Consider the following 21,196-nt stretch of genomic DNA (forward strand, 5'->3'; position numbering starts at 1 on the left):
AGAAAAACTCAAAAATCGGGAGTAAGTTACCCCAGGAGTTGCTGAAGTTACTCTCTGAGCTTTAGTTTCTTCATAAAAACACCACAAGATCATCTGCCTTGAAGACAACAAAGTTTAAAACACCCAGGACACAGCCAAACAAACAACAGAAACACAGTAAAGGATTATCATCATTACTCTTATTGACTTGCTTATCAAAAACAGTAAACTTGAGGTTGCAGTTCGCAATTCAGGAATATCTGAGATCTTCCTAAAGCTTAAAAATAAAAATATTCCCTAAGAATATTTGAAGGTCATGCTCAGACTACAGTCTGTGAAAGCCTGTCTTCATCCTTGTGTTTTAGCTTTAAAAGAATTTGAATCAGCCTCTGATTAAATTTTTAAAAGTCATTACTGTGCAACGAGGGAGAGGATGTTTTTTCTCAGCATGGCAATAATTAATAAAGTGGAAATACTAAAGATACTACAATAGAAATTTATACTGCATCGGCATTAAGTGTTTACTAAATAATCATTCAGAATTCTTAGGAAACTAAGAACAAAGATGTTTTGTTCTCCACTAGAACTTCGAATACGAAGTACAACAAGATATGACTACACTCCATAAAGCACCTTACATGGTACAAAGCCCTCCAATTTTGCATTCACTTCACTATATTTTCTTTTTTCTTTTTAATCCTCACCCAATGATATCTTTATTGATCTTAGAGAGAGAAGAGGGAGCGGGGAGAAACGTCAATGTGTTTCTTCATGTACATGCCCCAACCAGGGATCGAACCCAGAAAATGTGTATACGCCCTGACAGGGGCTAGAACCCACAGCCTTTTGATGTACAGGACAACATTCCAACCAATTGAGCCACCCTGCCGGGACTCACTACATTTTCTCAATTATCCTCAGGTGTACCCAATGGCATTCCAAATGGAATTATGAGTGCTTTTCAGTCTCATTCATCTAAACTACTTTAAGGAAGCAGCCTTTTGATACTATAACTTTTTAGAACAAAAATTAAATGCATGCATGCTATAGTATAATATAGTAAGTTTTTTACATTGAAACAGATACTAAATAAAATTTTATTTTTCATTTAGTTATTTCAAGTAGAAAAGACTCATTTTTTAGGTTAAAAAATATTCTCAGTTTATGCATCAGAATTATCTTGGTTTTCTTTTTCCTAGTCATGCTCAAATATCAAATAAACGATGGAGATAAAAACTTTATTTTACCCTTATGGTGCATACCAGTGCTTTCCATGGAAAACACTAGAAGTGGATACCACATTACCCTTTAAAAATGAAATTTTGTTCCAATTATGGCTTTTGCTCCTAGGCTCTAATAAAAGTTACATACTATAGAGTCACTATGGATAAGATGAGATTTGGCACATAAGGTGCAGATTACCTTAAGAGCATTCAGTTTTACAAGCAATATTCATCCAACCTTAATTTTTAACCCTTTTGTGGGAAATATGCTTGCTTAGTTGAGCATAACTGCATATGGACTTTCCTTCTATTAAATATACAATCGTTCCCCCTTATCCATGGGTGATATATTACAAGACCCCCAGTGGATGCCTGAAACCACAGATAGTACTGAACCCTATAGATACTATGTTTCTTCCCATATTATATAAACCTTTTCACTTACAGGAAGTATTTTATGGCTTCTCTTTGGCATACCTAAAATGCCAGCAACACTATTCTTGTTCTTTGTGGCCATAGTAACATAAGTTACTTCAAGACAAACATTGCAATACAGGAAAGTAGACAAGATAACAAAAACAGCTACTAAGTAACTAGCAGGCAGAAGTGTTGTTGACACAGTGGACAAAGAGATGATTCACCTCCCAGGTGGGACAGAGCAAGATGGTGCAAGATTTCATCATACTACTCAGAATGATTTAAAACTGGTAAATTGTTTATTTCTGGGATTTTCCATTTAATATTTTTGGATCATGACTGACCATGGGTAACCAAAACCATGGAAATGGCAATCGTGACAAAGTGGGAATACTGTGCAAAAAATCTCAAAGCTTACAGAAAATGCCAATATACACTACAGGTGCTGAACGCAATTCTAGATTTGGGAAGATGACAAAGAAAAGGGGAAGGTGAGGGACTGTATACTCCGAACACAGCAATCTCAAAGCGCAGCAGAGGCTTATATTAACAATTTTAAATATATCATCTCAATCTCATATAAATCTGGAGAGATTGCTAAAATATGTAGGGTTTAGCTAGCTTAAGGGGAATAAATAATAAATTGCTCTCAGTTTTAGAGTTAAATATAGAGAGGGTGAATCTCCCCCACCCCTACCTCAAAGACAAAGAAATTCCAAGGATCTGCTTTATCAAAGACTGAAAAACCCAGTATCTAGTTTTCTAACAGAATGGTCAAAGAAAAAGTCCTGGCGTGTTAAAGCTAGAGCAAGGAGGAAGTTAGTAGCTAACAGGCATTCAAGATTTTACTAGAAAGAGGGGCGGCTGGGCAGGACTGGGTGCTCTCAGCAGCACATGGGCAGTACAGGCAACCCACAGAACACAGTATTCCTCAGGGGCATGTCCGTATGTCCCCTGCTAAGTTTATCATTTGTTAGTAATTTTTTGGTTTTGCTTAAAAGTATATAATAGATAACAATGTGGTGTTATCTATTATATAATATAGTATATGTTAAATATGTACACATATTTTTTGCTGAAAATTATCCCCAACAAGTTTTAGGACAAACAACTTCTTTAGGAAAACAATTTTCACTTTACTATGATTTAAAACATTGTTTCTGAGAGAAAATAACTTTAAGAAACATCCTAATTTCCTGCTTGTGCAAGCCTACACACGGAGAGGAGAAAACAAAGCCTGCTAGCATGAGGCCAGAACAGCACCGTCTTTCAAGACTAGCGCTGTCCACCTACTGACCAGTGAGGCAAGGTGGGCAATCATTGTCTCCAAGATGACTATACTTTCAGTCAGCAATCAGTATTAAAAAATTGTTCTTAAGAAAAACAAAAATTCCAATTTTTGCCCTTGAGTGTCAATTACTATTTTTTAGTTATAATTCCAACTTAGTGACTTCCTTACAGACTCTCCACCTATCAAACCATAATTCACAAACTCTGAAACGACTTTTGGAAACTTCCACGACATTCACAGACTTTTAAACTGAACTTACAGGAAAAAGATGGCAGAGGACTGAATGGGGGTCACGCGGACCTACTCCAAACACCAAACTGGAATTGTGACTAAATAGTGGAGAAATCACCTGGAAAACAATGGGACGATAGAGGGAGAGGAGCCTTCGAGCTGCGGACAGACAGTGGAATCAACATTCACACATCCGAACGGGTGAGAAGTGTGGTGGAGGCTCGAGAGGGTGGGCTGGGCGCCCATGGGCACCAGCACCAGAGGGACATTGAAATGGCCAGTTGGATCCCGCTGAGAAGAACAGGGTCTGAATCATAAACAGGGACCCCTAGACTACAGCAGCTGAAACCAGGAAAACACACACACAAAATGAAACCCCGAAAAGCTTAGGGGCGCTCTCTGCCACAGACAGGCAGCTGGAGATGCAAAGAGACATTTAAAGGGCCAACGCAAAAATTTGCAGTGGCAGCCGCCTTCCTTGATCTCTGGGTAGAGGCGGCAGGAGAGGGCGCTGGTGCCTGAGGAAAGATTGGTGAGGAAAACTTTGTGAAGAGAACTGAGATGGTGGCCAGCGGAGCCCCGGTGTTAACTCACCTCCTACTCTGCAGCTACCATCTCACTCAGGCGTAAGTGAAACAATAAACCTGCCTTTGCGCACTCCGCACACAGCTTGTGCGCGTGTGAGCTGCGGGATGAGAGCAGACTGGCTGGAAGAAACAGATGATCCCTGGCCAAAGTGGACACACAGCTGCATAGAGACCTTTGAGGAGAGACTGGAGACGAAGGGGTTGGGGAAAGACCTGGAGGATTATCCGAGATTCCTGGAGAAGATTCCCTCCCCAATCCATAGTCCCCATTTTGCGCAGGCAGCCTACACTTCCAAAGAGGCAGAAGTAGGCGCGAAAGCCCGAAAGTGAGCAATTACAACGCAGTCCGCAGAATAGTGGATCGATCCCTAGCCAATAGGGTCACAGAGCTGCCCAGGGACCCTTGGGGAGAGACTGGAGACAAGCTTAACCGGAGAGTCCCAGAGCTGACTTCTTCCCCTTTCCCTAGTCTCCATGTTGCACAGGTAGGCCACGCCCCACAAAGGGCCAAAAGCGTGAAAGCGCACAACAGAAGACCCTAGACTGACCGCTGCTGGGGTGCGCTCGCGGGCGGCCGGCGAGCACACGCACATGGGCCAGCGCACACACAGTGAGGCAGAGTGCGAGTGCAGAGCTGTCCGCAGAAATAGTGGATCCCCAGACGAAGGGGTCAGAGAGCTGCCCAGAGACCCTCGAGGAGAGACTAGAGACAGAGGCGTTGGGGGGTCCCAGTGCAGACTCTTCCCTAGTCCATGGTCTCCATCTTCCTGAGGCGGACCACTCCCCTGAGTGACAGCAGGCTCTAAGGACATGATAGTTGCGCCATCAGGAGGAACTGCTCCACCCAGTTGTGCCTAAGCCTGACAGATGAGGACAGAGTGACCAGACTGACAATTACAGGAGACAGACACAGACAATACATTCCTGGAAGGCTTAAACAAACAACCCAAGGTCAGACAGGGTCAACAACTGACATCATCAGAGGCAGACCCAGAAAGGAAAGAAAGGAAATAAATAAATAAATAAATAAAAAGACCCGCCTACTACCATAGAAGTTTAATCCACAAAGTCAGGAAATCCAGAGGGATCAACTGAAGCAAAAAAAAAAAAAAAAAAGACTCACAAAAATTGAAAGAAAAAGGAGTTCCCCCCCCCCAAACGAGGGGAAAGGAGGAAGCCCCACAGAGAGAGCTAAATGAAATAGAGGCAAGTGAACTATGACATACTGAACTCAAAACAATGGCTCTAAGGAAGCTCAATGAGCTCAGCCAGTTCAAAGATAACTACAAGAAACTATCAGGAACTTATGGCAAATATATCAACCTGGAAAAGGACATAGAAACTATCAAGAAGAGAAAAGAGGATATGAAGATTACCATTTGAAAACTGAAGAACAAAATAGAAAGAATCATAAGCAGCCTAGATGAAGCACAGGATCAAATCACTGAACTGGAAGATACGGTAGAAAAAAGCTCCCAGAAAAAACAAGAAATGGGAAAAAGACCTAAAAAGAATGAAGAGGCATTTAGGGAAATGCAGGACAACCTGAATCACAATAATATCCGCATACTAGGGACACCAGAAGGAGAAGAGAAGAAGCAAGGGATAGAGAACCTCTTTGAAAAAGTAATGATGGAAAACTTCCCCAAGTTGAGGAGAGAAAAGGTCTCATGGGTCCAGGAAGCACAGAAGGCCCCATTAAAGAGGAACCTAATGAGGCCCACATCCAGACATTATCATTAAAATGACAAATATCAAAGACAAAGAAAGAATCCTAAAGGCAACAAGGGAGAAACAGGGTGTAACATACAAGGGAGCCCCAATACAGCTGTCAGCTGACTTCTCAGCAGAAACACTACAAGCCAGAAGGGAATGGCAAGAAATATTCCAAGTCATGAAAAGCAAAGGGCTGCAACCAAGGCTGCTCTACCCAGCAAGGCTCTCAATTAAAATAGAAGGGGAAATAAGGAGTTTCCCAGACAAAAGAAGGCTAAAAGAATACATCTCCACCAAACCTGCACTGCAAGATATGCTCAAGGGACTAGTTTAAGAAGATGAAGGAAAAGAGTGAGAAAGAGAAAAACACAAGTACAAAGAGAAAAACGTAGTACGTTTCTATCAATAATAACTCTCACTGTAAATGGACTAAATGCCCCAATCAAAAGACACAGCATAGCTGAATGTATAAGAAAACATGACCCACACATATGCTGCCTACAAGAGACTCCCCTCAGAACAAAGGACCTACACACAACTGAAAGCAAAGGAATGGAAAAAAATATTCCAAGCAAATGGGCAAGAGAAGAAAGCAGGGGTAGCAATACTTATATCAACCAAAATAGATTTCAAAACAAATTCCATAAAAAGAGACACAGAGGGACACTTTATAATACTTAAAGGAATAATCCATCAGGAAGACATAAACATAGTAAACTTATATGCACCCAAGATAGGAGCACCCAAATATATACGGAAAATCTTGGACGACTTCAAAAAAGATACAGACAGCAACACACTGATAGTAGGGGATTTTAACACTCCACTATCAAAAATGGACAGATCTTCCAAACAACACATCAACAAGGATATTGTGGAGCTAAATGACACACTGAATCAAATGATCTTCACCGACATATATACATAGAACCTTACATCCCAAAGAAGCAAAATACACATTCTTTTCAAATGCTCATGGAAGGTTTTCAAAGAGAGATCACATGATAGAACACAAAGCAAGCCTCAGCAAATTCAGGAAAATTGAAATAATACAAGCTTTTCCTCGGACCACAAGGGCTTGAAACTGGAAATCAACCTCAAGGAGAAACCTCAAAAACCTTCAAATTCATGGAGACTGAAAAGTACACTATTAACAATGAATGGGTCAATAATAAGATAAGGAATCAAAAAGTTTCAGGAAACAAATGAAAATGAACATACAACAGTCCAAAACCTATGGGACACAGCAAAGGCAGTCTTGAGAAGGAAGTTCATAGCAATACAGGTTTACCTAAAAAAGATAGAAACATTTCAAATAAAAGACCTAACACTACAACTTCAAGAACTGGAGACAAAACAAATAAATCCCAAGGCAAGCAAAAGGAAGGAAATAATCAAGATCAGAGCAGAACTGAATGACAGAGAGATGAAAAGAACAATTCAAAGGACCAACCAATCCAGGAGCTGGTTCTTTGAAAACATAAATAAAATTGACAAACCTTTAAACAGACTCATCAAAAGAAAAAGGGAGAGGACCCAAATAAATACAAACAAATGAAAGAGGAGAAATAACAACTGATACTACAGAAATACAAAGGATTGTAAGAAATTCCTATGAACAATTATATGCCAAGAAATTTGAAAACCTCGATGAAATAGACAATTTCTATAAAAGTATAGTCTTCCAACACTGAAGGAGGAAGAAACAGAAAGCTGGAACAGACTGATAACAGCTGGGGAAACTGAAGCAGTAATCAAGAAACTCCAGGCCCACAAAAGCCCTGGGCCAGACAGTTTCACAGGAGAATTTTACAAAACATTTAAGGAAGAGCTAACCCCTGTCCTTCTCAGACTATTCCAAAAAATCCAAGAGGAGGGAAGACTCCCAGACTCTCTTTATGAGGTCAGCATCACCCTAATCCCAAAAACAGATAAAGACCCTACAAAGAAAGAAAACTACAGGCCAATTTCGCTGATGAACATAGATGCTAAAATCCTGAACAAAATATTGGCAAACCGCATCCAGCAAGACATTAAAAAGATCATCCACCATGATCAAGTGGGATTCATTCCAGGGATGCAGAGATGGTTCAATATACGCAAATCAATAAGTGTAATACATCACATAAACAAAAGGAAAGACAAAAACCACATGATCATCTCGATAGATGCAGAAAAAGCATTGGATAAGGTACAGCACCCATTTATGATAAAAACACCCAGCAAAATGGGAATGGGGCATTCCTCAATGTAATGAAGGCCATATATGAAAAACCAACAGCCAACATCATACTCAATGGGCAAAAACTAAAAGCTTTCCCACTAAGATAGTGAACACGACAAGGATGTCCGCTTTCACCGCTTCTATTCAAAGTAGCATTGGAAGTCCTAGCCACAGCAGTCCAACAAGAAAAAGAAATAAAAGGCATCCAAATTGGAAAGGAGGAAGTAAAGCTACCATTGTTTGCAGATGACATGATAGTGTACATAAAAAACCCTGTAGAGTCCACCAAAAAACTACTCAACCTAGTAAGTGAATGTGGCAAAAGAGCAGGATACAAAGTCGATATTCAGAAATCAAAGGCATTTTTTGTACACCAGCAATGAAATAGAAGAAGTCAGGAAAAAAATACCATACAATATAGCAACAAGAAAAATAAAGTACCTAAGAATGAATTTAACCGAGGAGGTAAAACACCTGTACGCAGAAAACTATACAACATTGAAGAAAGAAATTAAGGAAGACACAAATAAATGGAACCATATAACGTGTTCATGGATTGGAAGAATTAATATCATCAAAACGTCCATACTACCCAAAGCAATTTAAAGATTCAACGCAATCCCTATTAAGATACCAAAGGTGTATATCACAGAAATAGAAGAGACATTTCAAAAATTTATATGGAACCATAAACAACCCCAAATAGCCACAGCAATTTTGAGAAAGAAAAAAAAGTAAGAGAGATCACAATACCAAACATCAAACTATATTACAAAGCCCCTATACTCAAAATATTCTGGTACTGGCAAGAGAAGAGACCCATAGACCAGTGGAACTCAATAGAAAGCCTAGAAATAAGCTCAGGTCTATATGGGTAACTAATATTTGACAAAGGGGGCAGAAGCATAAAATGGAGTAATAATAGTTTCTTCAACAAATGGTGTTGAGAGAGCTGGACACCTACATGCAAAAAATTGAAATTGGATCATCAGCTGACACCATACACAAAAATAAACTCAAGATGGATAAAAGACTTAAATATAAGTCACAACACTATCAAAGTCCTAGAGGAGAACATTGGCAGGAAACTCTCAGATATCCCACGCAGCAATTTTTTTACCGATATGTCTCCTAAAGCAAGGTACAGAAAGGAAAGAATAAACAAGTAGGACCTCATCAAAATAAGAAGCTTCTGCAGGGCTAAAGAAAACATCAGCAAAATGAAAAGAGAGCCAACTGTATGGAAAAATATATTTGCTAATGATACATCAGAGAAAGGTTTGCTCTCCAAAATATATAAACAACTCACATGACTCCACTCCAAGAAGACAAATGATCCAATCAAAAAATGGGCAAAGGACCTAGGCAGACGCTTTTCCAAGTAAGAGATACAGAGAGCCCAGAGACATTTGAAAGGATGCTCAGCATCACCAGCCATCAGAGAAATGCAGATCAAAACCACATGAGATACCACTTCACACCAGTCAGAATGGTCATCATAAACACATCAACAAACAACAGGTGCTGGCGAGGCTGTGGAGAAAAGAGAACCCTAGTCCACTGTTGGTGGGAATGCAGACTGATGCAGCCACTGTGGAAAGCAGTGTAGAATTTCCTCAAAAAGCTGAAAATGGAACTGCATTTTGATCCAGTGATTCCCCTTCTGGGACTATACCCTAAGAATTCCAAAACGCCAATTCAAAAGAACCTATGAACCCCAATGTTTATAGCAGCACAATTGACAATAGCCAAGTTCTGGAAGCAACCTAAATGCCCATCAGTAGATGATTGGATCAAAAACTTATGGTACATTTACACAATGGAATACTACACAGCAGAAAGGATAAAAGAAGTACTACACCTCACTACAGCATGGATGGAACTAGAGAGCATTATGCTAAGCGAAATAAGCCAGAGGTCGAAGGACAAATACCATATGATCTCACCAACAAAACAAAGTGGAACCTAACCAACAAAACAAAGATGCAAAGAAAACAAGACCAGAAACACTGAAAGGAAAAGAAACCAACAGAGACAAGAGGGAAGGAGGGAGGGGTGAGCCGGCGGGGTGGGGGTGGGGGAGGGAAGGGGAAAGTCAAGGAACAAAAAGCAAGGACTCATGGACAAAGCCACAGTGGGGAAGGACTCGGCGGTGCGGGGGGAGTGGGGGGCGGCAAGGGAAAGTGGTGGAGAGAAGGCAGAGACAAAGGTATTTGGAAAAATAAATAAATTTTTAAAAAAATTCACTCCTTCAAAAAAAGTCATTGTTTCCTGATCGGAAAACACTTTAAATAAACTGTCATAAATATAGAAAAATAAAAAACTAAAAGTTATTAGACATAAAAAATTTTATAATGGATTTTGACATTTAAAAATATAAAATCACTCTGTATTTAAAAAAAGAAGAAAGAATGAAAGAAGGAAGTTCTACCTTTTGCAACATTAGGGATGGAACTGGATAATATTATGCTAAGTGAAATAAGCCAGTTGGTGAAAGACAAATACCACATGATCTCACCTATACGTGGAATCTATTTAACAAAATAAACCACAGGTATGGAAACACGGAGCAGACTGAAAGTGACCAGAGGGAATGCGGAAGGAGGACAATGGTGGAAAGAAGGAGAAAGGACTAAAAAAAGAACATGTATGAGTGACCCATGGACACGGACAACAGAGTGGGAACTGACTGTGGGAGAGGGGTGGGGTGGGATGGGTGGAGGGGGGCAAAGGGGGAAAAACTGAGACATCAGTAATAGAATGTACATGATTTTAAAATAAAAAAATAAAAAGAAAAAAAAGAAAATGAACTTACAAAAATAACAACTATTACCCATGAACGCTTGTTTGCAAGAGTTCAAAAGCAATCCTTAGTTAAGACCTCCAGACTGTATTTATTTAATCATGCACATATTCCTAAAACTTACTAAAACACTGAAAAATCAGAAATTCTAAAATGTTCTAAAGAGCAAGAAGGCATCTCAGGAGTCCCTGCAGAATGATGGAGAGGCTTATAAATAATGCCTATTGAAAGGAAAAACTAAGATATAATTATGGAAAGAGACATTACAAATATTTGGAAAATTGAGATTTTAATATAAATATTGAAACATACAATTGGCACCAGATGTCAGTTTGAAATTAAACTTACAGCTTTCTTACAAGGAACTGTCCATCCTGGACATAGTTTAGTATTCAGAGGTAAAAATAAATACAACATTCAATTTATTTTACATAGTAAGTTTTCAGAGCACTTTTTTGATAATGTGAAAGTGAAAAAAAAAATGTGAGGGAGAAGGGAATGTCCATCACTGAGGCTCTTATTCTGAGATATTTATTAAACTGATCTATTATCAGGCATGCTTCAATTTGCACCAGAACTTCAGGAGTAAATTGGGTTGTACTCCAGCACCAAATACATTCGAAAGCTGTGATGAACTCGGGCAGAGGTCACAAGCCATCAAACCCAGGAGGCACTAAGAGTAAAGCATTATGAACAGCTTCTAATAAACGGGACAATGCTACTGCCGTGAAATCTAAAATTGCAAATCTGAATACTCCCCAGTGTGTCCAATGTGGAAAGTCCAAGCTTGTTGGCAGGGCTTAGAAGAAAGGCCTCCAGGGCCCGGCCCTGCCTAACACACCACCCAGCCCCTCTGTGGTTCAAAACTGCACACCGACTTAGGAGTCACCAACACAAAACCATGCCACAGCCTTAGCCAGTATAAATACTATACCCTCTGCCAGGGAAGTCCTTGCTGCTGCCCCTGCGGCTCACCTGACACAGTCAACATTCAGGGGTCAAGTGTGAAATTGATATTGATCTCTCTCTCTCTCTCTCTCTCTCTCTCTCTCTCTCTCTCTCTCTCTCTCTCCCCTTCCCTCCCTCCCTCTCCCTCCCTCTGCACACACTCCCCAAAACAAAACAAAACAAAACCCACACACAGCTGAATTAAATACCCCATGACTGTCATCATCACTACATTCTGATCACCCCCTGCTAGATGCTAAAACTCTGTCTTCTTCAACATGACACACCCAGGTCTCAGGGCAGTGTCTGACACAATAGGCTTAAACAAACAGTAGCTAACCTTCATGTAGGCCAGACCTTATTCCACGGTTCGCTCCATGACATAAATGCCAGTGTTCACTCAGCCTCTGTTACTTATTAACCTAAATATGAATATAAATCCACAAATGTATACCAAGAGTTCACTTCCACTCATTGGCAGGCTAGGCTAGAACAGGCATTTATAACTAAAATCTAGACTATCGGTATAGAACTGGAAAACTTAACCCTACTCAACCTCAAGAGATACTTCATACTAGGATTATGAACTGTTACCTTCAAGTGTTTGTATCACCCAAGTCTACCTAAAAATCAACTTTGAAAATAACTTTGCAATTCTCTTCAAACTAATGTCAGAAACAAATAACAAGGAAGGATACACAATAGTTACACAATGCTTACAATAGTTACCTGTATAACAAGCACAGTCCTAGGCACACAGTACATTATCTTATTGATACTTCAATAATTTTAATAGCTTTATGCTGTATTACTTTTCTAGTTTACAGGTACAAAAATTAAGATCACACACAGTAAAGCCAAAATTCAAGCTGAAGTCTACAATACTTCAAACACATTCTTTTTCCATCATAAATTCTTAAAAATACAATAAAACCATGTTTTAACTTTACTGTAATTAGTTTTTTTTTAATAAAAAGGCTTTCTTGGAACTTTTTTAATGTGATAAATGGTACCCACAAAAAAGATTAAAAAAGAAGAAGAAGAAGAAGCCTTTATTTTTAATGGTGAGAGACAGGATGCTTTCCCCCAGATTCATAAACAGAGCACACTCACTGCCATCATTTGTAGTCAACATTGTGTTAAGGTCTTACTTAGCAAGTAAGTAAGGAACAGGCATATAAAAGAAAAAGTATAAAGATTGGAAATGAAGAGAAAGCTGCTGTTATTAACAGAAAATTTGCAGAATGCCTAAAATGAAAAAGCAATGTCAAGTGTTGGGTGTGTGAAAGAAAGAGCAGCCACATGCACCAGAATGTTCACAGGAAATGCATTCAGAACAGCAGCATGAACAAAGGCTGCGGAGAGGGGGCAGGGATGGTCTGCCCAGGTACAGACAGTAAGGCTAGACTGGGGGGGAAAACTTGAAAACAATTTTTTAAAGAAAGACTAAAAAGTCAGTCTCCTTTTTATGGTCACTATCTAGCAATTTCAAACAGTGTCAATGATAAAGCCCAAAAAAATCCTTTTCTTGGTTAAAGTTTTAAATAATAATTATGGTTACTGTCAAGTGTTAATTTTAATTTAAAATACAAATTAGCACATTTTTGTTGCTTATGCTTTAGTCAACAATGGTTTTTACATGGAGCTGAATTCCGAAAACTCCAGTTAGGAGTTGCCCCACTTTGCCCATGGTCCACTGGCAAAGCACCCAACTACTGATATTCCTTCTGAGTAAGTGCCCACAGTAGGGTATCATTCAAGCTTGTACTAGACATAGCTGGTTTCTCCAATCCCTGTTGCACCACATGTTCTTTCAGTTAGATAGTGGATCTGAATTAAAAAATGATAGCAAAGTGGTTGCAATAATGAAGGAATACAATTTGAGTTATTTTAGTTCCATCATACTATGTGGGTTATTGGGCTTTTCTTCCTGCCTAAAATTTTTCAGCTGTGAGGATGATATTTGAAACTCACAAGAATGAGTCCCAAAGAATCAGAGATATTGCAATTTTTTTGACAGCTTACTATGAAATGGAATTTTTATGACTCTGACAAACTTATCTTCAAGAAGTTTCCTAACTAATTACTTACATAGAGGTTGTTGCCGTGTATGAAAGAAAATTTTCAAAATTAAAAATACATTTTAAAAGTGTCCTTTCTTGAAATATATACAAAGATATAGTGACAAATCTGGCTTATAACATAAAATTTGACAAAGTCATTGATCATAATGGAGAGGTCTCAAAAACAGAAACCACATGCTGTTATTCCTTACTGCAAAAGACCAATATTGTACCTTGTTTGCTTTTCTGAGAAAAGAAGTTAAATATAGCTCAAAACTATTCATCCATTTCTTTTCTCCATCTCTGCACTGTAATTTCGTTGAATAGTAGGATGGAGTAAAAACAATCTATGCTGGTGTCAAAATACATTAGGTACACTACTGATTGGAAGTGGCCCCAAACTAGAAACAATCCAAATGTGCATCAGTACTAGAGGAAAAACTTGTGGCATAACCACACAATAAATACAACATAAAATGCTACTACACCCAACAACATGGACAAATCTCACATAGTAATGAGCTAATGAAGTCAGAAGCAAAACGGTGTATAATGTTTTATCCCATTTCTGTTAAGTTCAAGAACAGGACACTTCAATCTGTATGATGAATCAGAAGTACTGATTGCCCATTGGCAAAATGGGCACAGGAAATGTTCTGTTTCTTAATCTGGGCAGCAGGTTCATGGGCGTATAAACATACACAAATTCTTCAGTCCTTCACTCTGTATACACTTTGATTTTTTAAAGGCCTCCTCAACCGTCCATACATGTCCATGATTAACTGAAAAAGAAGCTGAAGTTCAAAACATGCAAAATATGCATCCCAGATCAGTAGTACTTAAAAATGGTTAGATGTAGTCAAAATGAGTTGACATATAGTAGTGCTGTGGTTTTTAAATTTCAAAATGTTGTATCCCTTAATGTGACAGACAGTTTAGTAGAGAGAGATTAATGGAAAGAAGTAAGTATAGGCAAGTATAGAGCAGCAAATGGGTGTTAACATTATGCAGAGGATATGGGACCTAAGGGAGGAGATCGGAAAAATAAATGTTGTACTTTGAAAATGACTGTTTGCTGGCAGCTTTTCAGTGAAGCAATTGTGCCTTGGTGGGCTGCAAGTTTAAATTAGAAAAGACCACATGCCTAGTGCTTTGCAGCTCTGGTGTTCACAAAGTTGCATCCTTGTTCCGCTTAGGAGCTCATCTTTGTCCTTAATGGCATCTTGCCTTTGGCAGAAGACCTGACACATTCCAAGAGCCCCAGGGGTTAGTACTCTTTGCCCAAACACAAAATTAACTTGCCTGGGTTTAATCTGCAAAGATTGTCCCTTCTGCCTATTTCCCCCAAAATAACAAAAACTGAAAGCAAACAGTAAAGAAACACATTGAAAAGTAGATAGTCATTTCAGGTTGGGGATTTCACCCCTGTGTCTGGAGAAAGGGACTCCCAAGTCAATCAGAGTTTAAAATTCGGAAAGGAATTACCTTATTCAATTACCAAAGCAATTAGCTAAGAGGGAAGGATCCCAATGACTCACTTCTTTGCCAAAGACTTCCTAACCAGAAGTATGTAAATTATATGTTCTTTCATGTTCTTGGTGCAATTGTCCATTCCACCAAAATAGAAAGTAGACAGAGTGAGGGTAAGAAACTGAGAAAGGAAACATAAAAATACACACACACACGAAAACATAAAATGTAAAGTGAGCATAAAATATACAAGTGGAATCATGGGAAAAAGAGAAAGGTGGGCAGATGCCAAGATGCTTTAGGCCACTGCTTTGAGCTGAATGAAAGAAAACAAGCAAGGGGCACAATAAGCACAAGGGAAAGGGTCCAATATGCCCGCCCCTCCTCTACACCCAAATCCTGCAGGAGGGTGGTGACAGTCAAAGGTGTGTCTGCTCCCAGACTCCTTTAAGAACAGTAAATTCAAAAACCACCTGGTTTTCCCACCAAAAGGGTTACCTTGAAATCAAAAGGGTTGATTCCCTCTGTAGGGGCACTCACTTTAGGTGCAATAAGACTCCCACAGCAAAGGCGTCTGGGAAATGTTGGACTCTGTTTAACCCTCTGCAGCCCCAGGCTTGGCTGACTGCCCAGAAAACCAGAATGCTGCCCAAAGGTAAACATCATGCCCCCAGGAAGGAGGTTTATCAACGTATAGAGTGTGATAATTGCCTGATGTTATCTGTCAACTTAGGAGTGCATTGTTCATTCTGGTGGTCTAGAGACTACCCACCATAAGGTTTTACTACTATCCCCCTATACAAAGGGACACTGTCCTGGAGGGGTGTGGATTCTTCCTGGCTGGCCAGCCCTGGGAGCAGCAGCTGCTTTTGCCCCTGTACGTAAGCTATGAACCAGAAAAGTCAGCATGTGGGCTGCCTGTCACTACTAGAACCAATTAGTAGAGAAAAGGATTGACTCTTTGGTGCTTTATTCAGATGCCAGTGATCTAAGAAGGTAGAATATGTACCTTCAAAAACAGTCTTAACATCTCATCTCAAGCTGACCTTTTTATAATGAGAATAAAGGTATAAAGGGTTTGGAAAAAGGGTTAATCAAATAAGAGCTGCAGTCCTGCTGTGATTTTCCTAGTGCCTCTTTATTTGTTGATCAACAAGCAAGTTTTTTTCATTTTAAGAATGTAATTTTATTTAGAGAATGACAGTTATTTATGCTTAAGACATTTATCCATATTTAAGCAGAGAAGCTGTAGAGGCTACTATTATGCCACTTAGCTATTCTAAACCCTTTTATGTTAAATATGAACATTTTCCCAACACTACTCATGAGTCAAATCTCATTTACCTTCCTCCTTAGAACCGCACGGGCTTGTTTTAAATAGTTTAAAAAATTACAGAGTTCGTTAAGAATAGAGGTACCTTGGATAATGCTCAAAATGGTGTAGCCATAGGTAAAGCAAGTATTATTAAATATGTAATCTTTATCAATACAAATTGAAATTTTTCTCAACAAAAAAGCTAGTCCAATATACCATCTCATTTTATAAAGATATTTCACTTCCAAATCACAGTGAAAGGAATTTGAGTAATTTACCAATTTTTTTGTCCTATGTGCCTTAGAGATACCTCACTAAAAACTGGTTTTGGACACAACAAAATGACATTTACAGAATGCAATACTGTAGTGACAGTACTGAGAATGATTGTTACAAACTCTTTGAATATTATATGGTTACACCCTAATTACATTGGTCCAATAACAAAATAGAAAATAGAACCTGGAAATCTATCTCTTTCAATGTTGAGAGATAAAGTTAACCATTCTTCCCATTATTTTATGCAGATAAGTCCCCTTTTCATATTAAAATCTGTTGGGAATTAAATTCAGGTATTTTTCCAAGCTACTCTATGAAGAGGATACTGAAGGCCATCACTATACAGCATAGTGCAAAATAAGGACTCTTCCAGTCACCAATTCTGGTGCATTTCCAAAATATAGCCTACAATCCAGTTTTATTTCTGTCCTGGAGGCTGGGTGCCAAGGATCGGATATAAGTACAGGTACATATAAGCAGGAAGATTACAGTCAAGAGACTCTTAAAATTGAAAATGGCAGACAGAGTGAGGCCAGCGAGGCCCCACCAATGTCACCCTTCCTGTTAATCAACAGTTCCTTACCTATGTCAGAAATGCGTGGGTTGCAGACCCCCTGGAGCACAAACTTTGAATTGCTATCAAATTCCTGGAGTTTCTAGGTTATGTATTCCAGTTTCTGGAATAACAGCTTTCCACATGCATTAATCACTTAAGCTGATCAACTATGACTAAAGCTAAAATCTTTTAACTCTTGAGTTCCCCTATCAGTTTCTCCTAGTAAAGCTCTTATGAATTTGAATTAGGGTACATACCAGTTTTCAGAATCGGTCCTGAATCTGGACTTTTAGGCTTTCCCCCAACACTTTTGTTTCGCAAAGAGAGAAAAGCGAAGCACATGTTCCTAAATGAAACAGACCTCTGTGAGAGTTATGAAACTAACCAGTCAATCAACAAATGAATATAAGTTCTCATTCATTCTGCCTGTTTTCATAGGAGAAATCATACATAGCCACACATGTGAGCAGAGTGTCTAACAGTATATGCTTGGTTTGGGAGCGTAAAACAGTGGGAACATAGGTGCCTCAAACAGGAAGAGTGACCAAGAGAAAGGAGGAGGAGAAAGAAGAGGGTAAAAGTGGAGAAAATGTGCCTTATTTAATTCCCTTCATCAAGTTAGCATGTTGTAGAGTATGACTTTCCAAGATTTATCTTCATTTTTCGTGGGTCTTAGGTGGTAAAGGAGCTACATTTCTATAAAAGTTAACAGTGTCAATAGGACAAACTTCACACAGCTGGAATATGTATAGACCTGTCCAGAGAGATGACAGACAAACTTGACAAATGTACTTTGGCACAAAGCTTAATCTTTGGGGGCCAATCTAAGTTTTGTGAAAGGCAGGACCAAATTTTCTGCATTTTGCAGATTTCAAAATTCACAAAGCCTCAAGGTATCCCACCCACACAGTCATTACTCCACATACATTATGACCATAAAAATTCCATCATTTTACAGATAAATTCACAACACATGCAACTCATATTTGCAAACAATCCTCCAGGGAATACGCAAATGTGCTAAAACCCACACACCATCTCAGAGTCATAGCACAAATAATAAAGATGGGAGCACTCCCAAGACGACACTTACGTGATGGGTTTTATGCTAACAACAGTAATTTTTAACATGTAACAGCTAAAAAAAAAAAAAAAAGATGAATAATAAAGTAATTGAATATTGCGAGGAAAAGGAGTATGAATGGAAATGACCAATTCCGAATGGCACTGATCCTAAGTGATATCTGTTTTTCTCATCCTTTTTCTTTTCCAAATATATTGAGAAAAGGAAGGAGAAGGTGCATTCATCTTCGGGTGCCTCTCAGCCATTTCTCTGTGTGTCACATGGCACTCCTCAGAGCTCATTCTGCACTCAGTGGGAGGGCATGGGGTGAACTAGCAAGGAAAACTCCCAAGACTTAAAATGGACACAGCTAAGTCAACCCCACCCCGATCTACTCTCCAGGACTAGAGTCAAAGCATTCAGGGAGGGTTGCTTTCATTTATCTGAGAATAGGAGCAGGGTACAGGCCATCCATGTGCACTAGCACAGAGCCTCACACTTGGTTTAAGTTCTGTGGTCAACGTCTTGAAATTCTTGATTTATGAACAAAGGGTACACACATTGACTTTGTACTGTGTCTTGCAAATTATGAGGCCACTCTTGAGTAAGAGTCTGGTTTGTCTCACTGGCTCCTCTTCAAACTCTTTCATCAACTAACATGCTATACATGTCAGATTGTGTCACTGAGAGAAAAAGAACAGAAAAGGGCAGAACTCATCAAAAACTGATTGGGCATTGTGGGAACAGGACACTCTTCAAACAACTAAATCATTATGCAGACAATATTAGCAGGAATCCAGCCTTAGAGGGCCTCACTCAAATATATCAAAAAGGGCTACATCATCAAAGGGAAAACAGCATGTCTGTACAAAGAATGAACAGGAGGAAAGTTCTAAGAAATCAGTATGATCATGGTTGAACTATGTTCATTGGCTAAAAAATATCCATGGAGTTCCTAGAACTATGCTAGTCATGTTAGGAATTATTCTTTGACTGTGTTTTGTTTCAGTTCATAATCTTTATTGACTCTGAGTAAAATGAAATTGCTAAACACTGTATATAAGTAACTCTAGGTTTCATAAACTGTGCTGCCCAATGGAACAATTAGAAAATACCATAGCTTATTTATATTTGCAAATTTAATTGACTAAGCTAAGTTATATGTGTGTTGATAGTAGATTTGGAGATTTTTAACTCTTTCTGATTTTAGAAAGTAAGCAGCACCCAGGGAAATACATTCATGCAAAGACCAAAAAAAAAAATGTGATTTTATTCTTTTAAAAAGAATTAGATGCTAAAAAACATTCTAGTCCCCAAACAATTTAGGAGAGCTGAAATCAATATAGTTTCATGATGCTTGACAAACTTATTTATTCCTAAAATGGAAGAAAATCATGATTCTAGAATTAGGCAGAATGAAGACTAGTTTATTTTTACATTCCTTATGATGCTCGCATTAAAAAATTCTGTTGTGACTGGGAAAATTAATTATGTTTTCAGAGGTATTCTGTGTTTACTAGTTACTTATAAAACACAGGTAATAAAAGTATTAATGTTTTCCATCACAATTTTGTACCTTAGAGTAGGTATTTTAAAAACGTAGCCTTGCCTAACAGCTAAGTTAGTCTACTGTTATATAACTGTAGTCCTCAAAATAAAAATGGAAAACAAATACGCTAGTCAAATGTTAAATTTCTGCAGAAATAACAAAAATATTTTACAAGAAAGCATAATGCTTACAGAAGCATTGTCTGAACAAAACTGAAAGACAGAACTGGAGTAAAACCACACCACGAAAAGTGGCACAGTGGACTCCTGTCCTGTGCAAGGCAAGGAAAAGAAACATAAGGGGGTAATTCTAGGTTTTCCTAGTGCCCTATCACATTTAATTTCAAATATTTGAAATGGATGAGAATGCTCTTCCGTTTTGTTTTGCTTTATTTTGTTTATGCCTCTCCTTGGATAAGTTTAAAGTTTCTCTTCAGGCACTTCCCAGAGAGCTTCTCCCTGTGCCTGTGCCTCGGACACCCGCCTAGGGCAGGAACCTCAAAAGCCAAGAAACTGACACTGCCACCAGCTCCTGGTGAAGAACCCAGCTCTATACAGCCTGACCCCAGCCGCGGTCCCAGGAACACAACTGTTTGCATTCATCAAGCTCCAGCGCCCTCCCCTTTCTCTCCACCTCGTTTTCAGCACACCTGTTTTGAATCTGTTTGGCCTCCTCTCCTGGTTTCTACCTTGAGGGGGAGCAAGCATCCCTTCCCTGGTGACTGTATGACCAGACAAATCACAAGATTAATACCATTTTCAGAATTCCTTCCTTATGAACTTCTAAGAAGGCAAATCATAATAAAATTATAGGTGGTCCTGAATAAAATCTGGATCTTGAACAGACCAAGAGAATCCCACCACTCCTGAGGTTCCATACACAGATTTTCATATTGAAATAGGACGGAGGGGACTAAAAACTGATAAAATTCATTTTAATCCATGTACATGAAGGTGGAATACAAATTTAATGCCCAACATTTACAATAAAGTAGTTCAAATATAGTATGCATCTATAAATATACTCTGTAAACTACATATGAACATGGGTATAAGAAACACGTGTATGTAATTGTATGTATAGGCCCAAGTGTTCTACAGCTATGTTTAAAATGCATTAAAAAAATAAAATTAAAAACAATTTTAACATACAAAATCCTTTTTTAAATATACCCCAATATCCTTAATTATATCCATATTCTCCCCATTAGTCAGAAAGAAACAGGGACAACTGTAATAGCATAATTACAAAATAAATTAAATAAATAATAAAGCTAATTCAGGCTAATAAAAAAACTTCTTTAAGTTAATGTATTTAATTTCCAAGCAGCTATACAAAACCTTAAACCCACACAGGTGCAATAAATCAACCAAAAATACTTCCAGTACAAATATTAATAAGTATGTATAACAAAGTCCAACACATAACTTTTTTTCTTAATTTAAAGGCATGCTCAGAACCAACCCATGACTGATCAATCTC

General features: G+C 38.7%; 1 protein-coding gene and 1 pseudogene across 16 annotated transcripts in view; both read right to left on the bottom strand.

Annotated features, from left to right (window-relative positions):
- Nucleotides 1-21,196, bottom strand: part of PARD3 (par-3 family cell polarity regulator) — a 686,226-nt gene that overhangs the window by 506,407 nt on the left and 158,623 nt on the right. The window lies entirely within an intron of this gene.
- On the bottom strand, nt 16,759-17,098 carry LOC129077767 (protein kish-A-like; annotated as a pseudogene).

Source organism: Pteronotus mesoamericanus, unplaced genomic scaffold (assembly GCF_021234165.1).
Source record: "Pteronotus mesoamericanus isolate MK-2021 breed Mesoamerican mustached bat unplaced genomic scaffold, CSHL_Meso_final contig_69, whole genome shotgun sequence".
Taxonomy (NCBI): domain Eukaryota; kingdom Metazoa; phylum Chordata; class Mammalia; order Chiroptera; family Mormoopidae; genus Pteronotus; species Pteronotus mesoamericanus.